A 15,475-nucleotide genomic window follows, 5' to 3' on the forward strand; every position below is an offset into this window, starting at 1 on the left:
AACCATCGCGTGCTTTATACCCACGGCGGCCTGAGAGCTTTTTCAACTCTGTGGGGCTAACTCTATTTACACCAAAAGCCCCAGACCGCCAGGACAAGGCTGTTATTTGCGTTTGCAGGTCTTCCCCTTAAAGACTGCAGTCATGTGCACCCCGCCACATGCCTGTTCTGCTTCCCTCCCTGAAGCCTCCAACTTGCTGCTAATGAACTGCCCGTCAGAAAGGCATCGAAAGTTCTGAAACTTAGAAATTTTAAATGAGGTTTAAGGAAAAGATTCCGGTGAGACCCTGGTATCTGTTACAAAACAAAATGAGGAGATTCATCTCTCAGCCCCATGTCCCCTTCTCTCTCTTCCCTTTCACAGATTTCCAGAAAGCACTGTCTACACTTGCATTCTCCCTGGATTCACCTCCCACACCTCCCTCGGCCCTCACCGCGGCTCTGTTGCCAAGGTTACTGAGTTTTAAGTCTCTCCTGATTTGGTCCGTTAGCTACATTTGCCAACTCTCTCTTCTTCTCAGATCCTGCTCCTCTCGGAGGGTCCTCCCTGGGACCCCGGCCGTCCATTATCTTCCAGCTTCCTCAGCGCCCAAGGAGTCCCCATCCCACGGTCCCTCCCTCAGGGAGGTGGATGTTCCCACCATCCACCCAGTAAATGAGGCCAAACACGATGGAGGCTGCTTTGATGCCTCCTCCACAGCATCCAACAACCAAAGGCATTCAATTATTTTTCCTTTTCTTCATCTCAATCGAGACTCACTAGCCCACGCCAAGAGAGCCTTGTGTGGACTCTACAAGGGCCTTTTGGAGGCTTTTTCCTGTCTTTGTACCTGCTCTCTTCAAACCAATCTACACAGAAGACAAACTAACTTGTAAAAAATTACAAGTTTGCAAAATCTTTTCAATTCCTGGATAGCTTCCCTCACTCTCATCTTACTATTTTGGGCATTGGGAGGCATCTCAAAATTGATGGAGCTGCCACAGGCTTCCCAGATGCATGTCCCACCCACGCTTAAAAAGTTCTTAGGGCTTCCCTGGTGGCGCAGTGGTTGAGAGTCCACCTGCCGATGCAGGGGACGCGGGTTCGTGCCCCGGTCCGGGAAGATCCCACATGCCGCGGAGCTCCCGGGCCCGTGAGCCATGGCCGCTGAGCCTGCGCATCTGGAGCCTGTGCTCCGCAATGGGAGAGGCCACAGCAGTGAGAGCCCCGCGTACCGCAAAAAAAAAAAAAAAAAGTTCTTAGCTTCCTAAGGGCCAGAAAGTCAAGGTGAAATGTGCAAAGGTACTCAGAAGGTCCTTTGTGTTGGTGGTCCTGCCTGGTCTTCTGATTGCACCTCTTGCTATGCCCGGACTTTCAGTCTACCATCAATAGACACTATAATAACATATAATAACACACACCCTGCACCCTCCCAGCCCCAAGCCTTCACACAGACCACCGATCACTACTCTGCCTTACTTCTCCTAGAGAGGGTTCACCTGTCTCACGTGACAAGGGCCTAAATGCCACACGCTCCAAGAAGCATTCTCTAATCTCTCTTTAGATCTATGCCCCTGTTATTGGTTCCATTTGCATACAGTGCTTGTCCTAATATAGCAGTGATTCCATTTTATAACAGTGCTGTGTCTAATCAATAGTTTCGCCTGGTAACCTGCATGCCCATTCTATTAAAACCACTTCAAATATCTTAAAACGAGTTTTTTTTTTTTTTTTATTGAGGCATAGTTGACACACATTATATTAGTTTCAGGTCTACAACTGATATCTCTCCTTCAAAGAATAAAGTTGATGAATATCAACTTGATATTGATATTGAAAGTCAATGACAACAATTCTTTGGTTCCTTCATAAAATCAACTTTTCTCCTTCTTAATTCCTCTCCCCACTAAAATCATTCAGCAGGGTGAGGTCAAGCAGATCGCATCTGCATAGTATTTGTTCACAACTCTGAAGATACGAGAAATGTTGATAATTCAATGTTGATAATCATGGTTGATAATTCTGTGAATGACTGAGACATAATCTGAGCAAAAAACGTTACGTTCCCTTGAAGTAAAATCACCTTACTGTTCATAATACACTGCAAAGGAAAAAGAATGAGCAAGGAAGCTATAAGGACTTAATCAAATAGACTTCTTGTAAGTAAGAACTGAAATTCACTATCCACCAAAAATGCAATTACCCTCCCCCTACTAAGAGCGCCCTAATTTAGACTCTGCACAAAAAGAGCTTTCAGGTTATAAGACAATGTTACATTAAGGTCTTAGATGAACCTTAATGCCATTCCCTCTCCTGGATGTGTGGTCTGCTAAACTTCAGCTTTAATTATTTCATCACGCATCCCACCTCTAGCAGTGCAAACTTTGCAGCAGTCTTCAAAACAGTGTAAAACAAAGAGCTGTGATGGGTCAAAGCCGTGAACTGCAATCTTTGGCAGATTTGGTGTTAAAACAAGAGAGCTGGTGCCAGCCAACAACAGCCTCAGACTCAAGAAACGGCATCACTTAAGTGACGAAAGGATAAAAGCCAACCTCTGGAAATGTGAAATGACCAGGTGGGCTATTAACGACAAGTAAGGCCACGGAACATTCTCTGCGGGACTGATATTTTCAGAGACCCAGAACTAAAACCATGAGAAAAAAAAAGTGTAGTAGGTGGGGGAGGGGGAATTGGATTAAGGGAGCCAAAAGGGACAAACTTCCAGTTAGAAGACATCTGGCTACTACGGATGTTACATACAACATGATAAATATAATGATCACTGCTATACATTATATGTGAAAGTTGTTGAGAGTAAGTGCTGTGAGTTCTCATCATAAGAGAAATTTTTTTTCTAATTTCTTTAATTTTTATCTCTATGAGATGATGGGCGTTCACTAAACTTATTATGATAATCATTTCATGATGCATGTAAGTCACAGCATTATGCTGTACACCTTAAACTTACGCAGTGCTGTATGCCAGTATAAAAGTGAAGGGAAACAATATAAATAAATAAAGACAGACATAAAAAAAGAAAAAGAAAAAAAGTGTGTGGTTTATAATGTAGTCAAAGGTAACTGGCAGATGTGATCAGATCTTATTTTTCATAATTATGACCTGGCTGGGTCATTTAACTTCTCTGATCCTCAATTTCTTCATCTGTAAAATGGGTTCATGAAATCTCTGTGGGAGTCAAACATGACTGAATGTGTCAGGCTCACAGGCAGGACTTTTGCTTGCTTACGTGTGTGTCGAGGTGTGTGAAACTAGAGAAGAGAGTGATTTTTTTTATTTTTTAACATCTTTATTGGAGTATAATTGCTTTACAATGCTATGTTAGTTTCAGCTTCGCAACAAAATGAATCAGTTATGTATATACATATATTCCCATATCTCTTCCCGCTTGCGTCTCCCTCCCTCCCACCCTCCCTATCCCACCCCTCCAGGCGGTCACAAAGCACCGAGCTGATCTCCCTGTGCTATGCGGCTGCTTCCCACTAGCTATCTACCTTACATTTGGTAGTGTATATATGGTGAGAGTGATTTTTGATCCAACCCCAACATTATTTCTCCAGTCACTTAGCAAACGTTGGTGGACACCACTCTGCCACATGGAAAGTAAAGAAGAACGAAACTTGGCCCTGTCCTCGAGGAGCTCAGAGTCGAGATCTATGCTGTCCCAAACAGGAGTCGGTAGTCACATGTGGATATTTTAATTAAAATGAAATGAAAACCAAAATCCAGGTCCTCAGTGGCACAAGTCCCATTTCGAGTGCTGAACAGCTACACGTAGCTGCCAGTTATGTACCGACTACCATACTGGAAAGCGCAGAGCACTTGCATCACTGCAGAAAGTTTTATTGATCAGCTCTGGTTACAGGGGCAAGAAGGTTAAGTATATAGGTAAATTCTAACACGTTGTGATAAGGGATGATTTGGTAGCAGCAAAGATTTTATAATGGACATGATATTCTTGAAAGACAGGTAGTTTTTAATTTTTTTGAGGAAAAAGGGGGAGTCAGGGGGAGCAAACCACAAGCGCAAAGGCACTTCAAGAGGCATTCTGAGTGCTAGGCAGGAAAGGTCAGCGAGTCTTGGTGACTGGTTAAGTTCATGGGGAAGCAATGGCCGGAGATGGGCTTGGAAGATTAGGATCCAATTCTGGAGGCCTCACAAGCCAAAGTAGGAATCAGGGCTTGATTCAGAAAGAGTGACCTATCGGACGTGCTTTACAGAAAACTAACCATGCAGCGGTTGTCACCTCTGGAGATGCACACGACAACTCCTCTGGAAAGTTTCGGAAAATGCTGATGCCAAAGTCCCTACCCTCACTCAATTATATCCAATTCTGGGCGTGGGGCCTAGACTTCAGTAAGTCTTAACATCCCAAAGCGACTCAAGCGCAGCCAGGGTTGAAAACCAATGCAGATGACGAAGAACTGGCATTGTAGTTAAGCTGGAGTGAAGAAGTACGAGGAAAAGTCTACTGCAACAGTCCTACCAACAGGTGGTGGGGACCTCACCTAACACAGGAACAGGGAGGATGAAGAAGAAATGCTGATTTGGGAAGAAGTTTCAAAGACAGAATTTATATGACCTGGAAACCAAGAATATGAGCAATCAGAGAAGAAAAAATAGAGTACGATACAACTTCTAGCCCATGGCAATAACGACCAAGATCAAGCGTGCAGAATATCGAGCAGGTTTAAGAGAGAAAGAGTGACAATTAGTTCAGTTTGAGAGGCACTGCCTAGTATATTCTGCAGAGCAACTGGTAGAAAAGTCCAAGAAGTCAGAAGAAATATCAGTCTGGATTCTGCTAGAGAAGAAGGCCAGAGAGTGGGGCACAGAGAACTGTGAAGAATAACCTTCAAGAACAGAAAAGACATGCACTTTTCAAGTTCTGCTCTATCCCCATCTATTCCACACTGTACATCAATGCCCCCATCGGCCTGGCATCACCAACAGGCCACAGGCATCCTGTCCCAACACCACTTCCTGGCTGTACGGCCTTGAACAAATCATTAGACTCTCTGGGTCTGGGATTCAATTTCTTAACACTCAAAGGAGAGGGCTGAACTAGAACTAGACGCTCGCAAGGGGTCCTTCCAGTTTGAATATTCCACAGATACATTACATTCTGAAGAGCAGAAATTATACATATAATTTATAATACCTTCTAGCATTTATATATGCACTCATTTCTATAACATTTATATTCCAGAAATGTTATATATTCCTGAGATTGTATACATACAAATTAAACAGATTTCAAGAAAGTTACGTAAGCGTATTTCCTTTTGTCAGAAATCTGTCAAAAAGACACACTCAACATATTGTTTAGTCCTGAATACCAATTTTTTTTTTGTTTTTCCTTTGCAGTGCTGAAGTAAGGGGTTGCAAATTCCAGTGCCTAAAGGGACAGAGGATCACATTAATGAGTAAAACAGCCCAGAGGAGAATGACAAACTCTAGCCCACGCCCCAGCTAAAGGGGGCAGCCGCTCCACTGCGGATCCAGTGTTATTTCACTTTTTTCACAAAACCCAGAATCCCAGACTGCTTCAGGTATAATCTCTTGATATTTAAGTGCTGGCGACCAACACAAACCCAACAGGCCTGAGGCTGTCAGACTGTGCCCTGGCCCCAAAGTGTACCATCCTCTGTGATTTTCACTTCAGCAAACATAAAGCATTCATAAAGCAGGAAAGAAGGCCCTGTGTCAGATCAGACAACAGGGTTTAGTGTAAGAGCGTCAGACCAATGGCACCAGCCTACGACTCATAGCTACCTTTACACCTAGTGCCTATAATAACATCTCCCACAAAATACATTAAGTTTCATGAAACATCTGTGTGGGGTTTCAATGGAGAAGAGCACCCCTGATAAATGAATTCTTTGTGTACCAAATATCAGGTGGACTTTAACACTTCGAGATAGGAATGTGATGATTTATATCCTGCTGACAGCAGCCAATACCCCTCAGTGTATTCAAAATAGAAAAGTACTTTATTTAGCAATATCGCTCTATTTCTTGCTTTCAAACGGCGGGGGGGGGACCCTTCTCTTTTTATTATACTGTTGTTGTTGTTGTTGTTTAATGTGAAGCACTAAGCAATCTGGCACACGTTAGCAGGAAGAGGCCAACCGTACATGGAATATACCGTTACCCTCATCTTCAAAGCATAATGAAATGGGATCTTCTGCTACCAGATCACCTTAAAACCAGTAACAAAGGAGAGGCACTGCTAAGCAGGAGTCTGTATTCAAGAAGGTTGTTCTGTACTACCCAATGGACTCAAGGGGGGAGAAATCCATGAGTAGAAGCACAGAAAGAAGCCCAGGTGGAAAACAACAATTCAATAATAACTACAATACAGCTTCCAATGATACCCCAAAACACCCGGTCACAATGTGGGTTTCCAGTTCACCCTATGATGATCGTGATGGCAGAGGGGAGGTGATGGCGCTCTGGCTTGTAACACAAAACTTGTAACAGTTATTCACGAGGGGAGAATGTGTTTTCAAAGAACGGAAAAGAGTAAAGGGAGAATTTGAAGCCAGGTACTTTAGCACACGATTTCAGTTTGTCTAAGGAAAAAGCAACAAAAGCTTCCTCTTTAAATTACCTGCCTCAAGAAAGGCTTTCTTGTCATGCTCACTAGGTATGTGTCTTAAGTGGGTAAATATTGGGATAAATTTTAAGCCAATTCCTAAATACGAGCAGTTGAGAGAAAAGGAGAAAACAAAGGATGCAGGAGTTGGGGAAGCTGGGTTGTACGAGGCTGTCTGGTACAGGAAGGGAATGAACTCTAAGTCTGGAGAGACCCAGGGGAAGGGTGGAAAGAGGTGATAAACCCACCCTAGTAACAGCAGAAGCAGGAAGAGAAGGATAATTAGAAAGCAACACTTAATATGTCCCAGCACTACACTGTTCTTATTCCCATTTAACAGATGAGGAAGTGAAGGTCCTGCAGGAGAATGAGGCCCAACTCATACAGCTAATAAATGGTGTGGCGTGGATTTGAATCCCATTGTCTTTTCTAGAATCCAGTGTCTCAACCACCATGTTATGCTGCCTCCCAAACTTGGAGGCCACAGGCCAATACTGAACAAAAGCAGGTAAAGACCAAACCAGAGGTGAGAAGAGAAAAGATGCCTTCAGAAATGCTTTTAAGGGCCGACTCCTCCTTATGGGAGGAAGAGTTGAAAGGGAAGAAGTGACAGCATTGCTGTCACTTCAAGGAGAGTAGAGAAACAGACTCACTGTACTGAGATAGGTTTCCCAGCTGCAACATAAAGATCACTTGCTTTCCTTCCTCAGTCGGCCAACTGCAAGAGAACGGAACTATGTTTAAATAGGTACCCACGAATCATGAAATCTGACCAATCAATTTCTCGAAGTTATAAACAGAACAAATGGTCTGCTGTAAAGGGAAGTTCAATTCTATCATATATAAGTGTGTACACATGCACGTGTGTGTTTACTGATGACAACTGTATCTGAATCTCAAAGTCCCTCTAATCTAATTCTCACTTGTTTTGATAATCAGCTCTTTCAAAATCTGGTGCACATGTGTGTTTATATTTTTATCACCAGGATACAGAAACATTTTGCTGAATCAGGAATATCCACCCAGGATATTCTCCCAACTTTCTCTCCACGAGAGAAGATCATACAGGTACCTCAAACATCGTTATCTAAAATTATACCACAAAGTCTGTTCACTAGCATTAGAGATGTTTGGAATTATTTTTCATTGATGAACTGAGTAGTGTTCAAGACACATGATCAGCTGAAAAGATTGTGAGTGCCAAGGAGCCCAGCAGCCTCATACCTTGAGAACTGTACTTGGAATCTAGATCTCATCTGGTATGACGAGAGAACCCTGTCACCTTCCAGCTAGGAAGTTGGCTAGTTCTTCCACCAAAATAGTATTACTTTCTCCTCATACCTTTCCCATGGAGTAAGTTGTATGACTTTTCTGGGCATGCTCCCTGACACACCTCTGCCTATATGGCAGAATTCTGGCTGAGACATGCCTTCAGGGCAACTTACCACAGAACAGTGAGGGTGTGAGAGCGGGAAATACGTAACCCTGTTTCCTGCTAATCATGGTAGTTATCATACTGGCCAAAAGCTCTGACAGTTTTGGAATGGCCACATTGGCTCCATTTGGTTCTCAGTATCCTCCACCTGCTGCTGACTGGGTTTCTCTGATCAGCTGCAACATGACTTAATCGATCCACTTGGCTGCAATGGTTGAAACAGTTGGAATGCTTGACCTAACCAAACACTGCAATCTCCTTTCACAAAGTCTAGATCCTATTAAATGTCACAACACAAAGCTGCCCTAGGGCATGAGACATCAGGAACTACAAAAGCAGCCAGAAAACAATTAACAAAATGACAATAAGCACATACCTATAACTACTTTGAATGTAAACAAATTAATTCTCCAAACAAAAAACAGAGTGGCTAAATGGATTAAAAAAAAAACAGGATCCATCTATATGATGCCTACAAGAGACTCACTTTAGATGTAAGACACACACAGACTGAAAGTGACAGGATGGAAAAGATATTCCATGCAAACGGACACCAAAAGAAAGCTTGAGAAACTATAAGCAAAGACTAAAGTAAGAGACAAAGAAGGGCACTGCATAAGGATAAAGTAGTGAATCCAATGAGAAGATATAAAATTTGTCAACTTTTATGCACCCAATACAGGAGCACCTAAGCATATAAAGCTGACATTAACAGACAGCAACAGAATAGACAGCAACACAGTATTAGCAGGGGACTTAAATACTCTACTTTCATCAAGGGATAGATTATTCAAACAGAAAATCAATTAGGAAACATTGACCTTAAATGACACATTAGAGCAGATGGACTTAAGAGATACTTATAGAACATTCCATCCAAAAGCAAAACAATACACATTCTTCCCAAGCGTATATGGGATATTTTCCAAGACAGATCATATGTTAAGCCACAAAATAAGTCTTGATAAATTTAAAAGGATTTAAATCATATCAAGCATCTTTACCAACTATAATGGTATAAAACTAGAAGTTACTTACATGAAATAAACTGGAAAATTCATAAGTATATGGAGATTATACACCATCTCACTGAACAACCAACAGCTCAAAGAAGAAATCAAAAAAGAAATTAAAAATACCTTGACACAAATGAAAATGGAAATGAAACATACCAAAATTTATGAAATGCAGCAAAAGCAGTTCTAAGAGGAAAGTTCATAGCAATAAATTCCTATCTCAATAAATAAGAAAAGTCTCGAACAGCCTAACTGTATACCTCAAAGAACAAGAAGAAGAACTGAAGCCCAAAGTTAGTAGTAAGAAGAAAATTTAAAAAACTAGAGCAGAAGTAAATGAAATACAGATTTAAAAGACAACAGAAAAGGTCAATCAAACAAAGAGCTAGATCTTTGAAAAGATAAAAAAAAAAATGTCAAATTTTTAGCTAGGCTCACCAAGAAAAAAAAGAGAGGACTCAAAATCAGAAATGAAAAAGATGTTACAAACGATACCACAGAAATACAAAGAATTCTAAGAGAATACTATGAACAATTATACACAGATTGGAATACTACAACAAACACATAAATTCCTAGAAACGTATAAACTATCAAGACTAAATCATGAAGAAACAAATTCTGAACAGACTGGTTACTAATAAGGAGATTGAAGCAGTAATCAAATACCTCCCAGCAAATAAAGTCCAGGACGTACTGGCTTCACTGGTGAATTCTACCAAACACTCACAGAAGAATTAATACCAATCCTTCTCAAACTCTTCCAAAAAACAGAAGACGAGGGAACCCTTCCAAACTCATCTTATGAGGCCACAATTACCCAGATACTGAAAACATACAAGGATGTCAAAAGAAAAGAAAATTATAGGCTAATATGGCTGATGAACAAAAATGCAAAAAATCTCCATCAAAATATTAACAAGCCAAATTCAACAATACATTAAAGGGATCCCACCATGATCACATGGGATTTTTTCAGAGGACGCAAGTATGGTTCAACGTCCACAAGTCAATGTGATACACTACAAAATGAAGAATAAAACTCATATTATCATCTCAATACATGCAAAACATGCATTTGACAAAATTCAGTATGCATTCATGACAAAAACTCTCAACAAAGTGGGTATAAAGGGAACATAAGTCAACATAATAATGGCCAACTATGATAAGCCCACAGGTGACAGCATACTCAACGGTGAAAAGCTGAGAGCTTTTCCTCTAAGATCAGGAAAAACACAAGGTTGCCCACTCTCAGCAGTTTTATTCAACATAGTGTTGGAAGTCCTAGTCAGCACAATTGGGCAAGAAAAATAAATAAAAGGTATCCACATTGGAAAGGAAAAAGTAAAACCATCACTATTTGCAGATGACATGATATTACATATAGAAAACCTTAAAGACCCCATCAAAAATTATGAGAACTAATAAATTCAGTAAAGTTGCAAAATACAAAATCAATATTCAAAAATCTGTTGCATTTCTATACACTAATAACGAACTATCAGAAAGAGAAATTTAAAAAACAATTCCATTTACAGTTGCACCAAAAGTAATAAAATACCTAGGAATAAATTTATCCAATGAGGTGCAAGACTTGTACATTTAAATACTAGAAGACATTAGTGACAGAAACTGAACATGACACAAATAAATGGAAAGATATTCAGGGCTAGTGGACTGGAAGAATTAATACTGAATGTCCATACTACCCAAAACAAAATACAGATTTAGTGCACCCCCTATCAAGATTTCAATGAAATTTTCCACAGAAATAGAACAAACAATTCTAAAATTTCTATGTAACCATAAAAGACTGAATAGTCACAGCAATCTTGAGAAAGAAGAACAAAGCTGGAGGCATCACACTCACTGATTTCAAACTATATTAGATAGCCATAGTAATTAAAATAGTATGGTATTGGCAAAAGAACAGACACACAGACCAATGGAACAGAAAAGAGGACCCAGAAATAAACACAGGCATGTAAGTCAATTCATTTATGACAAATGAGTCAAGAACATACAATGGAGAAAGGACAGTCTCTTCAATAAGTGGTGCTGGGATAACTTGACACGTGCAAAAGAATGAAACTGGACAACTATCTTATATCATCCACAAAAATTGACTCAAAATGGATTAAGGACCTGCACGTAAGACCTGAAACCAAAAAAACTTCTAGAAGTAAACATAGGTAGTAACATAGGTCTTGGTGATGATTTTCTGAACTGATATCAAAAGCAAAAGCAGCAAAGCAAAAATAAACAAGTGGAACTACATCTAACTAAAAAGCTTCTGCACAGTGAAGGAAACCATCAACAAAATGAAAAGGCAACCTGCTGAATGGAAGAAAATATCTGCAAGTCAAATATCTGATAAGGGGCTAATATCCAACATATTTAAAGGACTCATACAACTCAACATAAGAAAAACCAAACAACCCAGTTAAAAATGGGCAGAATATCTGAATAAACATTTTTTAACAGAAGACATACAGATGGCCAACAGGTACAAAACAGATGTTCAACATGACTAATCATCAGGGAAACGCATATCAAAACCACAATGAGATACCACCTCATGCCTGTCAGAATGGCTATTGTGAAAAAGACTAGAAATGACAAGCCTTGGAGAAGATGTGGAGAAAAAGTAACATTTGTGGACTCTTGGTAGGAAAGTAAACTGGGGCATCCACTATGGAAAATAGTGTGGAGGTTCCTCAAAAAATTAAAGATAGAACTACCATATGATCTAGCAATTCTACTTCTGGGTATTTATTTAAAAAAATGAAAACACTGATTTGACAAGATACATGCACCCCCATGTTCATTGTAGCATTATTTGCAATAGTCAAGACATGGAAACAACCTAAATGTCCACTGATGGATAAATAGATAAAGAAACTGTGGTACATATATACAATGGAACATTATTCAGCCATAAAAAATAATGAAATCTTGCCATTTGTGAGAACATGGATGGAACTCAAGGGCGTTAAGCTAAGTGAAATAAGTCAGACAAAGAAAGACAAATACCATACAACTTCTCTTCCATATGGAATCTAAATTTTTAAACAAATTCATAGATACAGAGAACAGATTAGTGCTTGCCGTGGGGTAGGTGCTGGAAGAAATGGTGAAATTTTTAAAAACTGAATTTTAGTTTTTTAAAATGTATTTAAGCTAATACATTTAACAAAAAAAAAATTAGAGGCAGAGGTGAAAGCATAGCATTTGAATCTTTCCAAATCCCCTCATAAAAACAGAACAACCTGAGAACAAGACCAAAAACCAAACCAAAAAACAATTGTTTGTTGGACAAATTTACAACAAAACTAGGTGACTAGGTATTGCCTCAAGCACCAAAGTACCAACAGGTGTTGGAAAATACCAATACCAACCACAATTGCTGCAGGTTAGTTGCATGTACACAGAAAGGAGCAGAGGGATACAGCAGGGCAACTGAAGGGCCTGAGAAAGAAACTCCCCAAATTTCAGTAAGTATTAAATGAAAAAGTGTGATGAATCAATTTAAAACAGCAGATGAACCTGGGAGGAATTTTTCCCATTCTAAAAAAGACACAGTACACAGGGCTCACATTAAGAAACCCTGCAGAGTCTGGTGTAGTCTAGTGCAGTTAATCTCTCAAAACTGATCTGCCAGGACTCCACTCCAGGACAGGACCCACAATGAGGAAAACCTGCTGGAAATAGAAGAATCAAAATTGAAAAGGACAGAGAAAATCAAGAGGAAAGAAAGAGAAGGTTCAAAAAAAGTGGGGAAGGAGAAGATTGTGTAGATATTTTAAAAAGCAGGCCAGTAGCCTAGCAGTTGAAAGCAGACAAGAAGAGGGAGCTCTAGGAAGTTAGAAGAGCTATCTAAATCAAGCCTCCCTATCAAAAGTTCAGAAAAACAACTTATACATAAAAATGGGCAACAGAAAAAGTTTTCAGATCAAACACTACACAAAATTATAAGAGGGAAAAAGGGAAAAAGAATAACACCCTACAGAAAATGAAAGCACACATCAGAAAGATATGTCATACAGCAGACCCAAACTGTAACCTATTATTTTAAAATGAGCTAGAAGACATTAAGAATATGAAATAAGGCATGAAAGAATAACATAAATCAGAATTAGAAAAACTGAGAAATGAAGGAAGAAAGAATGGACCTGAGGAAAAAAGAAAACATCATTGGCATAATGAGGAATATACTAAGAGGACACAAGAGTAAATGAATACAACAAATAATGCCTTAAAAGTGCTAGAAGGGGGCTTTCCTGGTGGTGCAGTGGTTGAGAGTCTGCCTGCCGATGCAGGGGACACGGGTTCGTGCCCCAGTCCGGGAAGATCCCACATGCCACGGAGTGGCTGGGCCCGTGAGCCATGGCCTCTGAGCCTGCGTGTCTGAAGCCTGTGCTCCGCGACGGGAGAGGCCACAACAGTGAGAGGCCCACATACCACAAAAAAAAAAAAAAAAAGTTAAAAAGTTAGTTAAAAGTTAGTAAAAAAGCTAGTTAGTAAAAGTTAGTAAAAAGTTAAAAGGCTAGAAGGTTAAAAAAAACGAGGAGAAAATTAAAAATCAAGAAGAAATAAAGATAAAGACAAAAGAAAGAAAATGTCAAATATTTAAGTTAGGTAAAGAAGATCCAACATATGGAGAATAGGAATCCCTAAAAATGAAATAAAAGGAAGGGACCTGTCCAGATACCTAAAACTATATTCAAAGAAACTTTCCTGAAATTAAAAAAAAACAACTTGGGACTAGATGTTGAAAGAGGTCACTGGATACTTGAGCATACTGTACCCAAATGATCAACACCAAGACAGAGTCTAGTAAAATTTCTGGACTTAAGACTTAAGCCAGAAGAAAACGGAGTAACACAGCCAAGGTACTTAAAGAAAAAAATATGTACCAACAATTTTGCAGCTAGCAAAAACTGCTTTTTAAATTTAAATGGAGCAGCAAACTGTCGCCAAAATGCCCAAATTCAGGTAATGTATTTCCCAGGAGCCCTTCTGAGAAATCTAATAGAAAATGAGCTTTTGACAAAATGATCAAAGACATTAACATAAGAACTAGTGTTGAGCTCTGAATATACTTACTTATAGAACTAAGACTAAAATGTGATAAAAGGGGAAAGTACAGTATAAATGGCTATATGCTCTGAAAAGACAGACGTAGTAAGCCATTGAAAAATAATAAAGATTAGTAATAGTATATGTAGTAAGATGTTTAACTTCTTGGTAATCATAATTGGAGACTGTAGTATTAGCATTGTTATTCTGAGACTGTTGCACGTATGAGGTGGATAAATATGCAAATTAGTAATTATGGAGTATTTTAATTCTATCAGCTCCCATATTCCCAAGAACTGGGATCCTCACCATAGTAGAAAGGAGATACATACCTATGTACCAGATAAGAAGCTAACTAAAAGCCCTCTAATCATGAATATGAAGTGGAAATAATCAGTCGAATTCATGAGGCCTAGACATAATGAGCAATCCAACAACAATAAGCACAGTTAGCAGTATGATAATTGTCTTGAAACACAAATTTCCACTAAGAGAATCCAAGCTTTTTTGGGCAAATATCCTATGTCAGTCCTCAGGCAAGAAATGTTCAAGGTGAGTCTGAAGCATCTCATCAGAGCGGTAAGCAAAGAAGCAATGAAAGACCAGTAGGATCATCTCAGGAGGATCGAGGAGCCAATGTAAAGAAGTCCCATCATCAAAGATGGACAATGTGATCTTCAATAAAAAATAAGGAATTTAATGGACTGAAACTAACCAACCAAACTAACCAACTAACCAACGTTTACATGACGCAGAAACATATTAAAATTTACTGGTTGCTTTCAGAGGAGGATACGGAACTAATCCATTATTTTGAAAACTGGTAAACATTGGGAAAAAACAGGCATTTTTCCTGTATCTCTTATAAGAACGCTTCCATTGGGTAACCAAGGAGTAGCTGAACAGAAAAATTACAAAAGTATTCCAGTTAATAAACAGCGGAATTAGAACATCACCATTTTGCAACTCCCAGGGAATTAATGGATCTAGCCAGTGAGCATTAATGGCTACTAACATCACAAAAAGGAAGACAATAAAGTATTATGTCCCTCCTGAATGAAAGAACACAATATCACTTAAGAGTCTTGCCAAAGGGATCAAACAGAAGCCTCTGGACCCAACTGCGAATTTGCAGGAAATAGAGAGGGCAAAGGAACATGTGAGCTGAGGATGCAATCATACAAATCCAGGCTCTTGAAACCTCTGCAGCTCATGCGGCCAGGGTTCTCCAAAAGGAGAAGTGTAAAGAAAAGAAAGAAATAGAGGGGAAACTTGTAAATTAAGAAACTTAAAAGACATATAATTTTTTTTTAATGGGCAATACTCAACTACCATGTCTAAGGATCC

General features: G+C 39.5%; 1 protein-coding gene across 7 annotated transcripts in view; it reads right to left on the reverse strand.

Moving 5' to 3' along the window:
• The window catches only part of FOXP1 (forkhead box P1), a 501,131-nt gene that overhangs the window by 342,966 nt on the left and 142,690 nt on the right, over window positions 1-15,475 (reverse strand). Inside the window, exon 1 of one of the 7 annotated variants that reach the window (XM_073787563.1) lies at window positions 7,249-7,267. The exons of the other annotated variants lie outside the window; for them this stretch is intronic. The gene's annotated coding sequence lies outside the window, so the exon portion shown is untranslated. Of the gene's footprint in view, window positions 1-7,248; window positions 7,268-15,475 lie in introns of those variants that run through there. 7 annotated transcript variants of the gene reach the window in all.

Source organism: Tursiops truncatus, chromosome 10, assembly GCF_011762595.2.
Source record: "Tursiops truncatus isolate mTurTru1 chromosome 10, mTurTru1.mat.Y, whole genome shotgun sequence".
Lineage (NCBI taxonomy): Eukaryota > Metazoa > Chordata > Mammalia > Artiodactyla > Delphinidae > Tursiops > Tursiops truncatus.